Source organism: Cervus elaphus, chromosome 21 (assembly GCF_910594005.1).
Source record: "Cervus elaphus chromosome 21, mCerEla1.1, whole genome shotgun sequence".
Classification (NCBI taxonomy): domain Eukaryota; kingdom Metazoa; phylum Chordata; class Mammalia; order Artiodactyla; family Cervidae; genus Cervus; species Cervus elaphus.
Window position 1 is genome coordinate 16706286 of NC_057835.1, and position 22284 is coordinate 16728569.

At 47.8% G+C, this 22284-nt stretch overlaps 1 long non-coding RNA gene across 1 annotated transcript in view; it reads right to left on the bottom strand.

Annotated features, from left to right (window-relative positions):
* Positions 1–2263: 2263 nt before the first annotated feature.
* The window catches only part of LOC122679662, a 149528-nt gene continuing 129507 nt past the window's right edge, over positions 2264–22284 (bottom strand). The window contains exons 4-6 of the long non-coding RNA XR_006336471.1: positions 11937–12047; positions 4090–4661; positions 2264–4013 (exon numbers count right to left, since the gene is read on the bottom strand). This is a non-coding gene — a long non-coding RNA (uncharacterized LOC122679662). The remainder of the gene's footprint in view (positions 4014–4089; positions 4662–11936; positions 12048–22284) is intronic.

A 22284-nucleotide genomic window follows, 5' to 3' on the forward strand; every position in this document is an offset into this window, starting at 1 on the left:
TTGTGCTCTTCGTTTTATTTTGGTTCATGTGGAAGATGTTTATGGTAGGCTTTTGGAAGCTCAGTGACAAATTCAGAGCCTATAAAGTCCACGCTCTTCCATTTAAGAAAGGGAAAAGGGAAGGAAGGTAACGAGGGTTGAGCACCTGAGTGAAGTCTTCTCAGAGAAAACCCAAGAAGGCAGGAAGCAGAGGTGTACAGGTGAAGTCGCCGACCCCAGGGGCTCTCAGAAGAGCATCAGACTGGCCTCTCTCGCACAGAGACCTCCTCAATCAGGGAGCACTTAGCCCGAGGGGTGTTCATAAACAGAAGCTCACAGAAGGGGTGCAAAAGCATTCTGGGAACAGGAAAACCAACCCTCTCGAGAACTTGTGGGCTCAGCTCCCATTCAGCTTTCACACCCATTCACCTGACCTTTCACCTGCAGAAGCCCTGTTCTCTCCAGACCAACATGTAATGCCAACACAAGAGGCCAGACCTCTGGCCCCACGTGAGAAACCTTACTGAGACCCCCAGGGAAGTATGCCCGAGGGTGATTCAGCCCCTGTGACCACTGTGGCATCTCCAAGTAGGGTAACACACACTATCAAGCTAGCCTTGGGTTTCAGGGGGAAACTCTACCAATGAATCATGGCAGCTCAGAACCTTCTGGGGGCCCCCCTGGGAACCCACTGAAAGATGATGCGTCACCAGGAGCCAGGGCAGTTGCACGATTCTCATGTGAAGTGAGCCCACTGCATGAGTTTTGGTGGTCTCTTAGGATGTCTCATCAGTTCGCGAGATGACCTATCTGCAGGTGATAGGGCTCAGAAATGTCAGGTCAAACATTCTCAAGTCGGTGTGGTTTTCAACTTTTTGTCAAGTGGATACCTGGCTAACTTGGACTCATACTATCAACAGATGGAAACTCAGAGAAGGTGAGGGACTTGTCCAAGGACACACAGCTGTAACTTAGACAAACCTGGAGGTGGAACTCTGGGGTCCATAGTCCCCTTGCCCAACACCAACCTGGCTTGTTTAGAATGAAAAGACCACACAAAGCAAAGGAAACAAACATATACACTTTAATTGGATAATAAAGTAACAAGAAAGAAGAGTAAGACCCAAAGGCGATACATTCTTGGACAATCACAGACTGTTTGTGACATTTAAGGGCTCTGGAACAGATCTCTATTTTAAAATTTTATACTATCTTTAAATTAAAATATAATAAAATCTAGTTAATTAAAACGAGCATTTAAATATAGTTTTAAATATCCCCTTTCCCACTCTGACACAAAACAGCATGTAAGCTAATATATTCTTTATGTCCATCTGGTGGCACTATCTAAACCCTGTTATTCAGACTCTAAGAGCTGAAAGACACTCACTGAGCCCACTATACAGATGAGAAAAGTAAGGTACAGTGAGAGGAAATGACCTGCCCAAGGGAACTCAAGCAGCTCAGGGCAGAGGCGACACTGGCTCTAACATCACCTCCTATCCAGTCCTGTGGAATTCTGAGGGCCAAATGCACATCCCGAGCTTCTACGGACACAGACGTTCAGTTTCCTCTGGCAATCCTTAGCATCTCATGTGATTCTGTCCACAGGTCTGGCATAATCTCAGAGGCAGGTGGCTGATTCTCTTGAAATGTGTTGTAGCTACCAAGAGACAGGAGTGAACATGGTTAGTCTGTCAATGTGTATGGGAGAAGGGACCCTGAACAGCAATGAGCATGAAAGCAGATAATGAGCGTATTCTCTTGGTCCAAATAAAAGGTATTATATCCACACAAATGTAATAAAACTATGGAGCAAGTGCCAAGAATAAGGTAGTTGACATGGACAGCACTCTTTGATACATGGCTGAGTAGGAGAAAGCAAGCTGAAAAAAAAATCTGTTTATCAAAAACAGTACTCGTGTGTGTGTGTGTGTGTGCCTGTGTGTGTGTATGCGTGTGTAAATGCACTGGAAAGCTCTGCAAGGATGTGTTCCAAACTGATAACCTAAGCAGAGAGGAGGCAGAAACAAGAATTAGGGCTGTGATCAAGAAAAAACATTAGCCTTATCTGGACAGCCTTTTTGTCCCAAGCTAAAAAACATTCAGTTACTATTTATGTAATAAGTGATTGATTTGAAAAAAAAAAGAGAGAGAGAGAAATGGAAATAGAATAGTATTCATTCATCTACCATCTGTTCGGGCTTCCCCAGTGGCTCAGCAGTAAAGAATCTGCCTGCCAATGTAGAAGCTGCAGGAGACCTGGGTTCCATTCCTGGGTTGGGAAGATCCCCTGGAGGAGGGCATGGCAACCCACTCCAGTATTCTTGCCTGGAGAATGCCATGGACAGAGGAGCCTGGCAGTCTACAGTCCATAGGGTCAAAAAGAGTCGGACATGACTGAAGCGAATCAGCACGTCATCTGTTCACTCAATTCTCTGAACGGTAACCCTGTGCCAGGAACAGAACAAAATGAAAAACACAGCCCCTGCCCACGAGGCGCTTACACTGTAGCAGGTGAAGGGGGAGGTCTGCCTGCTTGGTGTACATATTCAGGGATGCTCTTTGTGCTCTGGTGAAAGAAGGAAACAGAGCAGAGTGGGGAAATAAAGTGATTTCCATGTTTCAAGGCAGATCCAGCAGCTGAAGCAAAGTCCTCAAGTAAATTTTGCCAAGACCCGCCATCTTAGAGCTAAACAATCAGGACAACACATTGCAAATGGACAAAGTTTTGATAACGGTAAAGGAATCTCAGCTGTCTTTTTCACTTCTTGGCCACACCCCATGGGATGCAGGATCTGAGTGCCTAACCAGGGACGGAACCTTCATCCTCTGCACTGGAAGGCAGAGTCTTAATCATTGGGTCACTGGGGAAGTCCCTCAACTGAATTCACAAAGGAATATGACAGCACCAAGGACAGTTTGCAGTTACCGCCAAATTTAACCTTCACGGAGGAAGATGGCTCAGAAGCCTTTTAAAGGCACTGAGTCTTTGGCTGTCTTTATCAGTACATATGGTCTACTCTGCTCGACTAAAGCATCGCTTCGCTCTCCCATTTGCCAGAATTGCTGTTTTGATTTGAACCTCCAAAAATAACTCATGAGAAGCCTGCTGTGTGAGAGGAAGATGGTTGCACATAGCTCCAGGGAGGAAAGGAGAAAGCATTTGATCTGAATCACCTAAGAGCTGAAATTGAGTGCAAACATCTCCTGTAGCAACTGCTATATAATTAGCCATCCTTATGGAATCCTTTCAAAACCAAGGCAGTTCAACAAGGAAGTTTAATTGGAAAGAAAACCAGACCAACTATTCTGTCAAAACCACATTAAATGAGGATAGTTCAGCAGTGACCATGGGCTTCCCAAGTGGTTCAGATGATAAAGAATACATCTGCCAATGCAGGAGACAGGGGTTCAATCCCTGGGTCGGGAAGATCCCCTGGAGAAGGAAATGGCAACCTACTCCAGTATTCTTGCCTGGAGAATCCCATGGACTGAGCTTGGTGGGCTACAGTCCATGGGGTCACAAAGAGTCAGACACGACTGAGCGACTAAGCACGCATGCACAGCAATGACCGTATGACCACTAAAGGCTATTAGGTGCTTTGGAAGAGAGGATGAAAGGGAAGGTGTGTTCTCCTATGTGAGTTAAATGTAATATTCTAGGTTCCTTTTTCCAGTTTCATATGTCTTCTAGTCACCAGGCAAAAGGATTCACTTCTCTCTGGGTCAGTGTTGCTGTGGGGACCACCCACCATGTGAAGTGTCTCCTAGTCTCCTGGAAAGAAGAAGCCAGAATCAAAATCTCGGAGATAAAGAAGGGGAGAGAAAAGAAACTGACAGTCACCATCCAAACCTGTTCATTAAGTACAGACTGTCCCATTCTAGGAGGACCACATTCATATCTACGGGCTCATGAGGGACTGCAGTGACTGGGAACGACCTTCACCCTCAAGTGTCTTTGTCACTTACTAGCTGTGTGACCTCTGCCAAGTTGTTTAACATCTCTGAGGAGCAGTTTTCTCATCTAAAAACTAAAAAAAAAAAAAAAAAGGATTATGCTCGTGCACCTCACTGGATGGTGAGGAAGACAGACTGCTGTCAACGTACATTTAACTGCTGATGGGTGATGGAGCCGGAATCCGTGAGTAGGTGACCTAGCGCTCCATAGACGGGGAGTGTGCAGTGTGGAGAAAGGTGGGAAGGAGCATCCGGTGTTTCCTTGCTACTTAGAATGGGTCAGCCGTGGTCCAGCAGCATCACTATTACCTGGGAGTTCATCACTGGTGCAGAATATCAGCTCCACTTGGCTTAAGTGCATAGCACCTGCATTTAACAAGGAATCCTGGAAGTTTATGCATGGCTCACATTCGAGAAACAATGCCCTCAGCCTCCTCTCAGGTGTGTGATTCTGCACTCAGTGACCTGAGTCAAGACAAAGTGCCCTTTCATGGGGAGGAGTGGGTTCCCCAGAGGATCACCTGCGGTGGAAACCGTTTCCGGATCCTGTCCTGGATTGCCGTCCAGTCTTCCTGCTTCCTGTCTGCAGGGGGGAAATCGGGGCAGATCCCAGGCCCTCCTGAAACCAAGGCATTCTCCATCAGCCTGTCTGGGCCACTCCGGGGTCCAGAGCCGTGTCATCACAAATGTCCCCGTGTCATCACACACACCTGGAAATAGACCTTGAGCATGGAAAGGAAGATGAAAACAGTTGGTAATAAGCAAATGGGAGTGGAGGCCTTGAGAGGGCGGAATGAACCACAGATCATGGGGCCTCTGTTATAAGACACAGCCACATCCAGTCAGGAAGGAAGCCCTATACACGCTCAGATCGTGCCTGTATGTGCACAGACCATCTCCAGAATGACAGGCGAGAATCTTCTGGGAGTGACTGCCTCCCAGGAGGAAGACTTGTTATCTGGAGAAGTGGAACCTGCAGTGGACACTTTACTTTCACCGCATGTCTTTCTAGACCATCTGGATTTTCACTGGTGTGAATGTATTCCAAGAAAGGGATGGAGAGAGGGAGGGAAGGGAAGAGAGAAGGAAAAAAAGGAAAGGGAGGAGGGACATTCAATTTAAAAAAAAAAGATAACTGAGTCACTTGTTATACAGGGTTAAGTTTAAAAGTCCTCCCAGGAAAATTCAGGCCACTAAGCCATTTTTTTTTTTTTTTTTTTGCTTAAAGTCACATCACTTAGCCTGTGATCCTTCATTTAGGCTGAGCACTTGGTCCCAGCATACCGTATGTCTGAAAATGCTCAGAAATCTGGAGAAATTCAATCAGGGAACGTCCCATGTGGCAGAGCACTACCTTGTTTATTTGTCCCCAGGCTCACAGATACTAGAGACACCCTCCTCTCTAAAAATGCCAGAGGGTCCTGACTCTAGCCCACTTAGCTCAGTGAGGCAAGGTAAGATCTCTCCCAGAAGATGCATAAGTCCTGGTTTCCAGAGATTTCCAGGGACTCAAATGGAATCAGGGGATGCAGTGCTTATACTTTGTGTGAATGTGTAAGTGTGAACTGAGATAAGAAACAAAATGTAAGGTAACACGGAAAATCCTAGTTGCAGAATAAGCAGTACTGGCCGTGCTCAACTTATAAGGTGCTTCCTAAGTCCTTACTGGGAGGAACAATTGAAACCTGAAGCTAAAGATGAGGACTGAGGCCCCAGTGAGGTCAGTGGCAAGATCGGGAATTAAATGCTGTACCTTTGCCGTCCCCGGGCACACGCTTTCTTTCATGTCCCAGGGTCCCAGCCACCTTCAGAAAAGATCCACACATCTCCTGGTGCTGAACACGTGACACTATGTCTTTATGGTTGGTGGCTGGAAACTATTTCTTCATAAAAAGTATTACTGAGTCTTCAACTGAGCATTTATTCTACTGATAAGGACAGCAAGGATGGTGTTGTTCCCTTGAGGCACGTGGCTACTACTGATGATGTCTAGCTGATTGGATGAGAGGCTGGCTCTCGCATCACGAACTCTTGGGTTGCGTCCCTGTTACTTGCAGCTGTCGACGTTTGGTAAGTGGATCTCTTGAGCCTCTGGTTTCTTCATTTTTTAAAAATGGCAACAACAACAACTAGTATTTATCAAGTGTGAACTATATGTGTACTCTGAGCCAGCGTTATTCTACTCACTGAACACTCGTAACATACCATTATGGTTCTTGGCGTACACAGGAGAAAGCTGAGGCCCAGAAACGTTAAGTAATCTCCCCAAGTTCACACAGCTATTAAACGTCAGTCCTGGGATTCCATGGGCGGTCTGACGGGAGCCTGTGCTTCAACCATCACACACAAATGCTGTCACGAGGCTGTCAGATGTTATGAGATTATAAAAAATAACATGCTTACTGGGCTGCCTGGCACAGAGTAAGGGCTGAGTAGGTTACAGAAGTTAATGATTAGAAGTTAATTTCTTTGGTTAGGCAAAAACACAGGATTACTATAGCAGGCACGTGGTTGATGGCGGCAGGGGGTGGGGCGCTGCTGCCTGCTATGGTGCTATTCCCACCTGTCCCCAGCTGGCATTCTGCCTGGAAGTCTCAGCACAGGCAGGAACAGGGGCACTGTGCCCTTGAATCTCTGCACTGACCTCTCCCGTGGGGAGCTCACATGGAGATCTACGTAGGGGCAGCCTGGGGCGGGGGCCGGGGGGAACAGGTCTGAGGTTCACCTGGTGGGAAGAACCATCAGATTCCAGAACCAACAGTTCTAACCTCAAGGCAACAGACATGTGCTTCTGAGGTTCTCCACAAACGGTTCATCACACAGATTTGGGGGGATGGGGCGGGAAGATCTCTCATACGGAAGAGGCAGAGTGATCTCAAAACACTGCTACAATTAGAGCCCAGGCGTGGCAGCCTCTATGGGCAGCGGGTGACTGTCCGCTGCTCTCTCCATCCTCGGGCGGACACGCTCTGTTCTGTTCGGGTCCCGGGCAGGCAGCAACACCCACAGAAGGGGCCATCCTCTGTGGCCCATCCAGAAGGCTGGCTTCGGAGGACAAAGTGGCCCCAGCTGGCCAATAAGACACAAGGGGAAGTAGACTGGGGATTTCTGGGGAATTTTTTTCCCCTAACAGAAAACAGATAGTTGCTCCAAGAAGATCCCCCTCTTCCTGCCTGCCTGGTTCCTGCTCTGGATGCTGTCATGACCAGGTGCTGACTGCAGCAGAAAAGGGCGGCTCAGAGAAGCGAATCCGGTGCCCTGATGAGCCCGAGCTATCAAATGCCTCCTTTTTGACACACCTGACCACACCAGGTGCTGGGGGCAGGCGGGAGTGGGACTGGGGGTGGGGGGGACGTGGGGAAACAGAAACCTCTGTGCACCGGCAGTGGGAGCACAAACAGGTAGTCATTCTGGAAAACAATCTGGCGGTACTTATGAAATGAAGCTTGAGTGGCACAGTGACTCACCCCCACCCCTCCCAGCCCTGGATCCGTATCAGAGAGATTCTCCCACAGGCCACGCGGGGACAGAACTTGGCCGGGCCTCTCCCTGAAGTATGTCAGCGGGGATGAAGGAATAAACAAGACACGGCCTGCAGTCAGGGGAGGTGGACACTGCTCCTCACACGAGCTCAGCACGCGCAGGCCAGCAGGATGGAGCTAAAAAAAGAAGACGGCTCTGAGTAAAAAGGAAAACAGAGGGAGATCTCTAACAGAATCCTGTTTCTCAAAATGAGAAACAGATACCTATCAGAACAGAACAGGAGGCACCACATGGGGCCTGTGGCAAACACACTACGGGGAGTGGGAGTCTGAGAATCTCCTAGTGAAGAGCTCCTCTCTTCCGTAACTTCCCCAATCCCAGGAAAGACACGATGCTGTGACTGTCACATCTCAGACTGCCGTTGCTGTCCTTAAGGTGGTCCCCTCTTCTCCATGGTGATCCCTCAGACCTCTGGGAAAGATCTGGTGGCCCAGAAATATCATGTGCCCCCCCCCCCCCCAGCACCATTTTGTTTCCAGTTTTGCCCCTAAGTGCGTCTGGCTGTAAAAAATCCCGTCCTGCACATCACCGCCTTCTCTCCTTCTGGAACATGTCTTTGAAATACATTCCCCAAATTGGGAGACAAGGTTGAAGTGATGCTTTGATAACTCCTGGCAACTGGTTTTCCCCAAAGAACAATATAAGCTGCTGCAAGCCACGGAAGCGCATGCCAGGCTCCCCCAAAATTCTTAGAATAAATTTCAAATCCTGTTAGTCTAACTCTTGGTGACTTACTTTTGAACTGTGGTGTTGGAGAAGACTCTTGAGAGTCCCTTGGACTGTAAGGAGATCCAACCAGCCAATCCTAAAGGAAATCAGTCCTGAATGTACATTGGAAGGACTGATGCTGAAGCTGAAACTCTAATACTTTGGCCACCTGATGTGAAGAACTGACCCATTTGAAAAGACCCTGATGCTGGGAAAGATTGAAGGCGGGAGGAGAAGGGGATGACAGAGGATGAGATGGTTGGATGGCATCACCGACTCAATGGACATGGGTTTGAGTAAGCTCCAGGAGTTGGTGATGGATAGGGAGGCCTGGTATTCTGCAGTCCATGGGGTCGCAAAGAGTCGGACACGACTGGGCAACTGAACTAACTGACTGACTGGTGACTTACAGGTGGTGGGTCACCACGGTCACACTGTTCTGGTGAGCCTTACTTTCCCTCCCAGCTTCACTGATGCTCTGTATTTCCTTTTATGAGATCTGTCTGCCTTAGGAGATCTGTCTCCACATAAAGGGACTACCCTCACTCGGGTGGGCTGAGGGTATGGTGTGAAAGTTGGGGCGGAGGAGCGGCAGCCTGAGGTCCCCCAGGAAAGAAGGAAAAACAGAGGGATACAAATGGAAACGTTTGCATGAAAAACTGCACTTTAAAGAGTCCTACATCTGGGATTTCCACGGTGGTCCAATGGCTGACACTTCACCCTCCAAGGCAGTGGAGGGGGTGTGCGTTTGATCCCTGGTCGGGGAGTTAAGATCCCACATGCATCCTGGCTAAAAAAACCCAAAAAAATTAAAAATTAAAAAGTAAGCAATACTGTGGCAAATTCAATAAAGATTTTAAAAACGGTCCACATTTTTAAAAACCTTAAAAAATAAAAGTCCTACATCACTGAGAATGTGCCTCCATCATAAAATGTCTGCACACACTGGAGGGATGGAGGGAACTTGCAGGAATGACCGTAGGAGCTGGAGTGCTGTGGATTCTGGCTCTGGGGTTCTGGGCATTCTTTAGAATTTTTTTAGCCTCCGTGGTGGCTCCTGCTCACCCCTGACTCCATCTCCCCAGCCAGCACGCAGGCTTCTCTGCAGACTGGGAAGTCCATGGAGCGCTCCTCTGCCCTCGGATCAGGCTAATTCCCACACTTCCTTCCTGGCCCAGCTTCATCATCAGTTCCCCTGGGAAGAATCCCCCTGCCTCTGAGAGCTGATTTGATGCCTGTTCCCACCCTGCCCAGACATCCTGTGCTTCTCTGGTCCCAGAGTCTATAACAGCGATGGCTTGAGCTGGACTGCTTTGAAAATGACCTTTCAGTTAAAAGCTTAGCATTTCAGGGAGTGGACAGAAACACATGGACTGTGCCAGCCACAGCAGGAGAGTCTGGTCTGGGAGAGGTGAGAGCGAGGACAGAGGGAGAGGTCCTTAGCTGGTCTTGCTCTGGCTTCCCCCCTTCTACTCCCGACCCCTGCACCACCAATCCAACCAATTCTTCAAGCACTTATTTCTCAGGTGCTTGTTATTGCCAAGACACTGGATGAGGAACTGCAACACCAAGGCCATTCTTTGAGTGTTGAACGTAGGTAGGGAGTCAAAGCTCTGACATGAGGAATGTCAGATAACCATGGAGGAAGGGCGTGAGAGATAACAAGACGAGACAGAGGAAGATGGATGATGTGTGGGTACTGTATGGCCTGGGTGCAAGAAGGCAGGTCCCTGTGGGCTGCAAGGGGAAGTCCTCTGGGAACCCAGATGGGAAGGAGGGTCACAGGGCAGGGAGTGGGGGAGGGGCTGGATGGGGGAGGGGCGCTGCATATTAGGGGCCTGTGAGGAGCCCATGGAGGCTGGAACAGAAAGAAAAGGTCAGGGAGTCCTGGGAGGGTGTGTTGGGGCCAGAATTTTTGCAGACCTTGAAAGCCAGGCAGAGGAATCAGTGCTGGGAAGGAGCGGGTGAGGACCATGTATCACCGTGTAGCTGATGAGAAAAGTTTCTGGGAAGACGGGTCTGGGGTAGCCCTCAGGGAGGACAAGGGAAAGAACCCAGTTATTTAGAGTAACTCCCGCAGAAGTCACAGCAGGGACTGAGACACAAGGGACCCGACCTTCCCTTCCCATCTGCCAGCACGGCTGCCGTCACCACCCGTCACAGCACACTGTCGCCGTGACCCCAGGTGGGATCGCAGAATTTTCTGCCAATTGAGGCTCCTGGCAGCCCCCTACTGATCCATCCAGGGCGACAGGAGCTGTGAGGCAGAGATCTGACCTGTCACCCCCTTCTCATTAGCTTCTTTTATTAGTTTTCTAAAGGAAAATGTCTTGCTGAAATGTTTGGCGTGTATATGGATCCACCACCTGGCTAACTGCCTGTCTCTCCAACTAGGATGGAAGCTCCACATCCGCCTTGTTCAGACTGCCAGGCACCGAGCAGCGTGCTCAGCAGGGTATCTGGGGAATGAATGGATGAAGGAATAAACGGAAGTCCCCTGAGGGCTGGGTCAGGTTTATACAGCTGCCCCCATTGCATAGGATACCCAGCACAGAGTCACTTATGCAGGTTCAGGGAAGTCTGCAGCTCTTCCTCATGCCTCAGCTTCAGGGAGTGATAAAGCCCTTCTTCCTCTGTGGGGATTATGCTGAAGACTGGCTTGCCATGTGCAATGTCTGTTGTTAGCAGCTACAGCCTTGAGACCCTCACTCCCTTCCTCTCCTCCCTCAGGGCTTGGGACTGGGCATCAGACTGGTCTGAGGACAAGAATGAAGGGAAGAGAGGCCACAGTGAGAGAGATAGGAGGAAGAGACCCCTGGGAGATGTCACAAGTTCATGCACACTTGTGCACACGCACGTGAGTTGTGAAGGCTGGCTCTGGTTTGGATAATTCAAGAAACTTGCTACGTGACCATGGCTGAGTCATTCTTCCTCTAGGCTTCAGTCTCCCTGGTGATAAAACCTGACCAGTGAACACAAACATTTCTAAGGGTCCTTCAAGAAAGAAAATGCTAGGAATAAGAAATCACCTAGGGTTACACTTCGGAGGGCGAGGTCAATGGGACTGGAGCTTTTTCATGGCTTTTGAGGGCCTAGCATACAGGATGCCAAATATATTAAACCTACCCAGATCCCCCTGAAAAAAAAACTCCTATGTAACTGCAAAAGCTGAGTGGAACTTGATAAGCTGCTATAAAGCTACATATAAACACATAATGTTATTTCCATTTTGCAGTTTTCATTTTCATATTTTGAGACTAGTCATTGTATCAACATATAAGTTTTCTAACGTGCTTGTGGGGCCCCAGAATACTGAGATGTCCCAGGCGCTCTGCTGGTAGAGCTTTACTAGTCAAAAGGACCTCTCTGGGGTGTTTGGTGAAAACGCCCGTTTCCGGGCATTACCTCCCTCTTCCCCCTACCAGCCACTGAACCAGAAACTAGGGTGGAGGAGCCTAGGAATCTGCATTTTTAGCAAGATTCTCAGGTGATCATTTGCAAACTAAAGTTTGAAAACCACTGCCATAAAAAGCAGCTGAGGAAAGAACCTAGGGTAGGCAATTCTTGAGGACGAAGCAGGGTTAAAAAGGGGACCGAAGAAAGAGAGGTGAAACAGAGATGACAGCGTAGAGGGTCCTGCTTTGCATGTGTACACACTGCTTCTGCCCACGTGCGTCCTGCGTGTAAACACTCTGCAAGACCCTGACTCACCCGGTGCCGAGCCCCTCCCCAACGGGGCTACTCACACTCACACGGCCTGGGTCTACATCCGCTTTCGTGATTTGCGGGAAGAGAACATTTCCAACATATGGAGTGCAAGGCTTGAAGACCGAAACCACCGCTACCAGGGCCTGGAACTGCAGAAGGATATATAAATAGTGCTGTCACCCAGATGTTTGCCGCAATCGGTGCTGCCTGTGATCGGTGACAGATACTAGCTCCAGCAGCGAGCAGTCTTAGCTCATCCATGGAGAGGGAGGTTTTGTTTAATGTCAAGCCATGCGCACCGGTTTTTACATATGTGCTTGCATGTGTGCATGAACATGTTGTTGTTTAGTTGCTAAGTCATGTCTGACTCTTTTGTGACCCCGTGGACTATGCAGCCCGCCAGGCTCCTCTGTCCATGGGATTTTCCAGGCAAGAATACTAGAATGGGTTGCCATGTCCTTCTCCAGGGTCGATCTTTCTGACCCAAGGATCGAACCTGTGTATCCTGCATTGAACCACCAGGGAAGCCCATCCATGAACATATACACACCCCAAATGTTATTTGCAGGTGTCTGCCAAGTTTCTGCAGTAATTAGAGATGTAGCCCAGTTGTCAGAGGTCATCTGGATCATAATGCTGAATGATAGTTTCCAAGGTATCAGGAAGATGCTAGGCTATCAAGGGTTGGCAAAGGAGTGAACAGATAGGAAGGACCAAGTACCATGATGGCATTTTCCCATGTATGTTTCACATCAATTGACCGGGGAGAGTATTATCAGTTCCATTCTCGTGATGAGCAAAACCAAGACACAGAAAAGATCTGTGACTTAGCCACCATCCTGTAAGACTGAACTCTGACCTGGCTCACCCCAGAGTTCACGTTCAATGCTTTATGCAGTGCTGCCTTAAAATTCTTAAGTTGTAAACATGGTGGAGAGGGAAAAAGAGGATCTATTCCAGAGAGAGGAAACTGATCTCTCTAGTCAGTGAGAAAACTAAAAGTAATTCCATAACAATTTAATTCACAAACAATACGTGGTCACTGGGAAAAATAATTAACAGATAAGCAATTAAAAAAAAAGCACGTAATCACATCTCTTCCCCCAAATAACAGTGGTGTTTGTTTATACTTCTAGTTTTTTCTTTCCATCAAATACATATTTTTTTCTAGCCTACAAATAAAATGATACGATTTTTGCAATTTTATCGGCAGTGTTATAATGCTGATTTTTTCCATGGGTAATTAGTGATGCCTATCCAATCCTAATCTTCTGTGCTTTTAAGTCAATCCATATTTCTTTGCAGATTCTAAGAGGGAGAGATAAAACCTTTCACTTCTCTGTTGTTTGCTTCCTGTTGTCTGTTCATCAGCCACGAATGCATTTAGGAAGGATTAAAGAGTGTTCTGTATAAATCCTTTGTTCCGCTGAATGATGCAGCCTTAGAAAACATACTAAAAAGAAACAAACAAAAACAACAACAAAACAAACCCAGCAGATTAGGTTGACTTCTTCTGCCCTGTGGATGGAAATGGAGCATAGGTTTTTGCAGCAACCAAGAAAATGATCCAAAAAACTAAAAGTATCTTAACGCCAAAGGGGAACTGCAGCTGTATTACGCAGAAGAGCTTGAGTCAGGCTCTCTTGCTGCCCCCTTCACCTACTGCAGGGAACAGCCCTCCAAATGCCACTCCCCCACTCACTTCCTGCTGTCCCCTAGTTGGGAGAGTGAAAAATAACCTCCCATCACCCACCCTGGCCGATGTTAACGAGGCTCCCTATTGAGACATAGTTAATCACATCAATTAGGAGTCCTTTACACTTGGCCTTGCCTGCCAGGCATAGACCCTCTGTCCAGGAAAAGGTGGGTAAGATAAGTCAGGTCATGAGATAATTTGTGTATTTTTTTCTTTTTCCCTCTCCACCTAGTTGGGTTCCCCCCTCTGACGCCATTTTTAGGGTTGTTTTTTTTTTTTTTTTCCTTCAGTTTAGGGATAATTAACACTCAGTGAAATGTCCAGATCTAAAAGGAACAGTTTGATGAGTTCTGACAAATGCACATACCAAACACACTAAACCACCAAGACACAAAACATTTCCCTCACCCAGAAAACACCCTCTGCCCTGTTCCCAGAGGCAACTATGGCACTGATTTCTAGCACTACTGATTAACTTTGTGTGCTCCAAAAATTCATATGAAAGAAATCATACTTTGTTTAAAGATGAGCATGAATGATGAGCAAGAACAGGCAGGTCTAGTGGGAAAGAAAAACAGTTGTATACAGGTGCTTCAGAAAACAATCTGGCAGTTCCTCAAAAGGTTACCCAGACACCATATGACCCAGCAACTCCCCTCATAGGTGTACAAACTCAAGAAAGATGAACACCTACATCCACACCAAACCTTGTACATCTGAGCAGCATTATTCATAATAACTCCAAAATGGACAAACTCAGTGTCCATCAACTGACCAATGAACAAAATGTTTATATATATCCACACAATGGAACACTGTCTGGGCATCACAAGGAATTACGTACAGATACAAGAGATGAGACGACGTGGATGAACCTTGAGACCATCATGCCAAGTGAAAGAACCGGTCACAAAAGACCCCATACTAAGCTACACACCGTATCTCATTTAAACCTCACCATCTTTGTGCGAGGTGGGTCACGTGGTAACTCAGCTGAGACTGAAGATTTTGCTGAGCAAAACAGCAGGGTCACAGTAAAACCAGGTCTTTCTGGCTCAAGCCCTTGCTTCTGACCATAATAAAACATCGTGCCGGCTGCCAGGACACAACAGGGAACCAGATCCACGCAGGCTCAGCTCCAAACGCCACAAATCATGATTTCATTGATTGGAGACGTGTGCTGCAGAAACCACTGGCTGGAGGGAGGAAGAGCATGGTGCAGTCCACGGGGAGGGCAGGCCTCTGAGAAAGGGGCACGTGGGCTGGGCCAGGTGAATGGTGCTGTGCCAAATGCCGAGAGAAGGTCCTGCTGTGGACGGCTCAGCATACGGCGGCATCACGCATGGGGGCCGAAGGATAAATGCCCAAACTTCCTGAAGGAGAACGTGGCGAGTTAAACAACCTCAAGAGTCCTTGTTTCAGATTTTCTATCTTATGGGAATAAATCTTAATAAAATAGGAAAATGTAGTTGCAAAGATTTAACAACGAGAATATTCAGTGAAGCACCGTTTGTGTGTGCGTGCTAAGTCATATCAGTCACGTCCGACTCTGCGACGCTATGGATTGTAGCCGGCCAGACTCTTCTGTCCATGAGATTCTCCAGTCAAACATATCGGAGTGGGTTGCCATGCTCTCCTCCAGGGGATCTTCCCAACCCAGGGGTCGAACTCACGTCTGCTGTGGTTCCCGCATTGCAGGTGAATTCTTTACCGCTGAGCCTCCGGGGAAGCCCAAAGCACTGTTCACAGCAGGGCAAAAGTTGAATTCGTGTGTCTGTCCCAGATGCTTAAGAAACACTGGAGGGGCTTTGCCACTTATGTCTGAATAACACGTGAAGCTGGGTGTCCCAAGAGTCAGTGATGAAGTGGAAGTGCACGTGTGGGAAGATATTTATCATGTATTTAGTAAAACAGCTATTTATGAGCTGATGTGTAGACTGCCGTACTATTACAAGTTTCTGTGTATATATATATAGACATACATATATACATGTATATATATATACACACACACACACACATATGCATGTGTTTTAATTCATTTAATTAGTCACCTTTGAGTGACAACAAGTATTCTTAGCTTCTCCCCTATGTTTGTCTGGGTTTGTGGATTTTTCTGGAGAAGATATTTTGTGCTTTGTAATAAGAAATGAAGGACAGCTGGTGCCAGACAGGAGTGCAATTCTCCCAAAGTGGTTTGATTGGTAAGAATCACTCTTCATTTATCTGGTGCATCCTCAGGAAGAGTCCACCATGAGCCTGGGTTATGCACTGGGAGATGGAGGGAGATGAGGCAGACAGAGCTCCTGTTTCATGAGGAAGCTAGTTAGGTAAACACATCAGTGCAGTCTATGATATTTGCAGAGAGGCCTCCAGCTTATGAAAACGGGAATGATCTTTTCCCATACTTTGAATGCAGACTCAATTACACCTCACAAACTCAGCCCTAAAGATCTAGTAAACCGAAAAAGTCCCAATAGCTGTGATAAGACTAGCATTTTGACTTTAAACTAGCCTGATGTCTCTACCATGCGGGCCTCTGTTTTCCTCATCTGCAAAGTGGGTGACCTCTCCAGGTGGCCACAAAGATCAGCTAAGGGCTCCACAATAACACAGCCCTGTACACAGGCTGGACGGGGCTTAATGCCAAGATCTGAACCTCTCCCTACAAGGACTGACAACCTAGAATTTAAATCGTGATGGATGCCAATGTGTGGGGAAGAAAACAAGTTTACGACTGAAAGACTGAACAGAGCAAGGCAGTGAGCAGCCTGATTCCAAGTCAGCGGCCCCAGCCAGCTCACGCCTAATGTGCCTTCCAACTCGGGCAGCGCCTGACTTTTGGAATGTGTTTGGAATCCCAAGGACAGTCTGTGCATGTTAAATTAGGAGAAAAAAAAAATTATCTGCGAGGTTTTGTTCACATGTTAAAGGGAAGTATTTAGGACCTATTGCCTTGAAAATAAATCTTCTGTAACTCACCTCTGGGATAGTGAAAAAAAGGCCTTTCCAGTTAGGTGAACAGGGTTTTGAACGTGGGCTCTGTGCCCTTTTGTAGATTATTTATCTTCTAGCTTCAGGATAATACTATCTTTCCCGCAGGGTAATTATTTAGAGCAATGCATTTAGATAGCATAGATGCTCAATAAATAGCAGTTGTTTTTTAATTTGGGGGGAGACTCAGAAAGCAAGGGGGTCTCATCACCCAGAAGGAAATCAGCTCATCATGAAAGGGAAGGAGGCCCGGGGTGGTCTGGCCACCCAGAGCTAAGGCTGACCTCAGCTCAGCCTGGGAAAGGTGAGGCCAGGATAGCGTGTCTCTGTCAGTGATGTGGGAAAGCTAAATTAGACTGCAAATCCAAATTTGAGGCTGGCCCTGTGCTCTGCGTCCCTCTGAGAGCCTTGTTGTGCATGAGCAGAATGCACTAGGTGTTTCTCAGGGGAGGGGAAGGGACACGTCTTCACTGGAGAGTGAAGATGGCTACATCAGAGGTGGCACGGGGGAGCTGGGAGTCCAGCCAGGAGCAGAGTGCATATGGTGGGGTTCCATCAAAGTCACCAAGCGCTACTGGTTAAATATTCCCAGTCTGGGTCTACTTCCTGGTCTCCAAGGCCTGGGCTGGAGTCTGTGAATAATCTGTATTTTACCAGGCCCCATGGATACTTCTGACACTTCCCAAGGGCAGGCTTGGGAATCGCTCCCACAGTAGAGAAGAGCCAGGTGTTGGCCTCAGAAGGCCTTGGTTCAAGACCCAGCTGGGCACCAGCTTTCAGGACCAGTTTTAAAATTCTGGGACTGGACCCAGGGCAAGGCAGGCTGGGACGTCTCTGCAGGCTACAAACATAAACCGGGAAATAGTCATATTAACTCTGCACTGTTATATGTATATGTGTGTGTATGTATATATGTATATTTATATATATATGTATATGTGCATATATGGTTTCATATATATACATACACACATAACCATATATACACATATACCTACACACAGTATGTTTTCATATATACATATACATGTATACATGCATAAAACCACATTATCTGTGTACATATACATGTATATGAGTTTCCCAGGTGGCACTGGTGGAAAGAACCTTCCTGCCAACGCAGGAGACATGAGAGATGTGACTTCAATCCCTAGGTCGGGAAGATCCACTGGAGGAGGGCATGACAACCCACTCCAGTACTCTTGCCTGGAGAATCCCATGGAGAGAGGAGCTTGGTGGGCTACAGTCCATGGGGTCACAAACAGCTGGACAGGCCTGAAGCAACTTAGCACAGTACATGCATGTATACATGCATAAAAGCACATATGTGTCTTCACATATGTGTATGTATATACATAAAGTCATGTGTGTATACACACACTCACACTTACATGTGCAAGTGGATACACACATGTGTATACATACATGCATGCATACACAGGTACAGGCACACCCACATTATGTGTTTGTGTTTGAGGATTAGTATTTCAGTTGATCCTCAAACATCTCTACTCTAGCACTAATAGCCCGTTTTCCTGATGAAGAGTCTGAGGCATGGAGAGAATATGAAACCTGCCTAAGATTACAGGACCAGTCAGTGGTAGAGGCAGGACTTGAAACAAAGCAGACTGACTCCAGAGCTCCCGTGCGCCCTCAGTGCAGCAGGACAGAAAACTAAGAGGCTAAGCAGAGGGGAGACTGAAACAGGCAGCCCGCTCCCAGGTGGAGACTGTGACCACTGACGTCTGCCCCGAATTCCTCTCATTTCTGTACTTGTGTGTTGCTTCTCCATTGAGAGCTGGAGTCAATGTCTCCTGCCTGTACACACACACACACACACACACACACACACACACACCAAAGCCTAGCCAAGCTGACACAGAAAAGGAACGCTCAAATTGCATCTTTCCCACTCCGTATCAGTTCGTCCTGCAAACACGAACCCAACTTTCCTAGCCCACAGTCATGATTTATCATCATGAATCTCACAGTCAGCAGAAAGAATGACACTAGCAGTTAGAGCCCATCAAATTAAACCATGGGGTGCCTAAAGCAAGAAGGTACCAGCCCCACCAAAGCCACTGGCTGGCAAATAAGACTAGAGTATAAGGTCAGCAGGCATGGCTGAAATGGACCATCTGCTTCACTCAACAGGTAACAGGAACAAAGATGGCAGCATGAACGTCCACTCACAAGGAGGGAGGAAACCATGGTTGGTTCCAGGGCCTGGCTTTGCTCGCTACTGACTGTGTGATCTCAGGCCACTCTTCACCTCTCTGGCCTCATTTCCCCAGGTAAGCTTGGTGATGTCCAAAGAACTATCAAGCTCTTCTCATGATTCTCTTTAGCTTCATCTTAAGCACTGGTCATTGCCATAGCATTTACTTTCGACTTGGGGGGAGACCCTAACGCTGGGAAAGATTGAGGGCAGGAGGAGAAGGAGACGACAGAGGATGAGATGGTTGGATGGCATCACTGACTTGATGGACATGGGTTTGGGTAGACTCCGGGAGTTGGTGATGGACAGGGAGGCCTGGCGTGCTGCAGTTCATGGGGGTCACAAACAGTCGGACACGACTGAGCAACTGAACTGAACTGAACTGAACTGGGGGTAGAAATCCAGCAAACTCCACTCTACCACTGTAAACAAACTAGGGGACAGAGGGTGTCGCTGACCTTATAGTAACACAGAAAGTCACTGATGAAACCGCCAAACCCCAGGAATTCCCAAACCCAGGCTCTTTCCCTCCTACTGGTTAATACCGCTCTGCTCCCATGCTGGATTCTAACTCACCTTTGCAGGAATTCACACCCTCCCACATTACTGGGCATGTCTTACAGTCACTCAGCAGTTCCTCAGTTAACGCAGAACTGGTGAGAAGTTATCAATGTCACTGGAATTTGTTTCCCTGCCCCCACCAAAGGCAGCTGCTTCCTTCACATCGGTATCAATCGGGCCAGGAAGTTTCTTTTTCCCTGCAATCTATTGTATGCAGCAAGATCAGAGGGATCTGTCAAATGAAGGATGGAACAAGCCGGTCACATGGAGATACCGGCTGGCCCCTCTGGATTGGCCCATCCCAGCCCTGTTGGCCGGTTGGTCAGTCCCCTGTGCTAGGGGGTTCCTCTGTCTGATAGTAAGAACAAAAGGAGAGTCATTATGATAATTAATCAGAAGCACTGTCATCATGCTAAAGAACTTTTGGTCTGTTCCAAAGCCAGCTAGGAAACTGACCTCACCCCCTTCCTATAAACTCATGGCCTCCAGTCCATCCAAGACTGAGGGATGAAATGCGTCTCCTGGAGGCAATGTGTCCAGGAAAACAAAGATTTTCTGAGGATCTGTGTAGACATCAGATGGGATGTCTACTCATCTCACAGCTGAGAAAGCTAAGGCTGATCAATACCAATGTGTATACAAGTATACAGTGTGTGCAAGACTCTATTCTCTATTCTCAGATGTGCTCTGATAGGCAGAATAGCAGTCCTCCAAAGATGCCCATGCCCGAATCCCTGAAATTTGTGACTATATTGGGTCACATGGCAAAGGGGAATTCAGGATGCAGAGGGAAATGAATGGCTAAAGTGCTCACCTTAAGACAGTGAGATCATCCTGGATTGTTTCTGTGGGCCCAATATAATTGGCAGTGTCCTTAAAAATGGAAGAGGGAGGCAGAAGGGAAAGATGAGAGAAAGGAAGAAAGGCATGGAAAGAGGACATGAAGCTGGCTTCATAGATGGATGAAGGGGCCACAAGCCTAGGGATGCAGGCAACCTTTAGAAACTGGAGGAGCCCACAAGAGGAACCAGCACTGTGTTCCCTGATTTTAGCGAGACCCGCCTTGGATTCTAACCTATAGAGCTGTCAGATAATTAAATGTGTTGCTTTAAGCCACTAAATTAAAAGGCAGACACATCACTTTCTCCACAAAGGGCTGTAGAGTCAAAACTGTGGTTTTCCAAAAGTCATGTACGGATATGAGAGTTGGACCATAAAGAAGGCTGAACATCAAAGAATTGATGCTTTTGAACTGTGGTGCTGGAGAAGACTCCTGAGAGTCCCTTGGACTACAAGGAGAGCAAACCAGTCAATCCTAAAGGAAATCAACCCTGAATATTCATTGGAAGGATTGGTGCTGAAGCTGAAGCTCCAATACTTTGGCCACCTGATACAAAAAACTAACTTATTGGAAAAGATATTGATGCTGGGAAAGATTGAGGGCAGGAGGAGAAGAGGGCAAAAGGATGAAATGGTTGGATGGTATCATAGACTCAATGGATATGAATTTGAGCAAACTCCACAAAATAGTGAAGGACAGGGAAGCTTGGCATACTGCAGTCCATGGGGTCGCAAAGAGTAGGACACAACTGAGTGACTGAACACCACCACCATACCATAAACCATATACCAACCGAACTACATTCAATGAGAGAACAGATGACTCTCTTCCATTCCCTTGGTGCCAACTTCTCAATCACTAAATCACTGATTCCCATGGCCAAGCCAAAACCATAACCACCAGTCAATGCCCTAAAGGAGTCCACATCATGCCAGGAAGTCAGACATGGGTAGAAAGAGAAGAGGTCTGTTCCTGTTCTCCAGACAAGAGGAGGTCAGAGACCTTCCAACAGAGGAAGATGACTCCCAGGTGGAAGAGCCCAGAGTGAAGGCTAAAGATGGGATGGAACTTGAGCTCAGGTGTATCAGGATAGAGTAGGACAGGCCGTTAGAGAGCAGGACAGGCCATTAGAGAGTGGGGAGTCCCCACTTACTGAGGACCTGCCATGAGCCAGACCCCAGCAGACACCTTCAGACAGGTTCTTCTCATGAGAGCCCTGGCACAGGAATGAGATGCCCATGTCACAGCTGAGGACGCTGAGGCTCAGGGTGGTGAAGTGACTTGCTCACAGCCCCAGAGCCAGCCTCTGGTAAAGCTAGGGTTGAACCCAGCCCTCTCGCTGGCCAGATCCCACGAACCCCTCAGGCTTCCAAAGAAGAAAGGCCACAAACAAGTCATAAAAGTCAAAGAAAGGCATTGGCAAGTTCGAAAGACAAGGATGAGGCCTTGCTTATTGTGACTGACGCCCCACACAAGGGTGACCGTGATCAAAGCACAGGGGTGGAGTGACAATCAGTTGGGCCTTAAATATCACGCTGAGAGGTCAGGCTATTTTTACAAGTGGAGAGGGACAGGGTCGGAACTGTGCTTTCAGAATTTGGACTTGGCCATGGGGAGGAGCATGGAAAACAGCACAGATGACATGAGACCCGGGGCAGGAGGCGGGGCGGGGGTGCAAGGCGCCGGAAGGAAACAGGAAGCAAGCAGAGGCAGGACTGCTGGCTGGAGAGGGGGCCAGGGAGAGGGAGAAACCACTTCTCCTTCCCTTTCTGATGAGGATAAGATTATGCCTTGAGAACAGGGCTTCCCAAAAAAACAGGAGAGGAAGAACCCTGGGCACATGTCCCCTACATAGGCTGCAGTACTCAAATCATGTGGTCACCCGGACTGCCTGCATCCACGCAGGAGCTCCGTCCATTGGGCGCTCTGGCCTCAGGCCCTGGGTGACCCTGCGGTGCCCCTGCCCCTGGTACCTCAGGGCCAAACCCAGGCACAGAGATCAACGGAACCCAAAGGCAAGTGATGAAAGAGGGCAAGAAAATGATGAAGAGACCGAGGCGCAGCGAAGTAAACAAC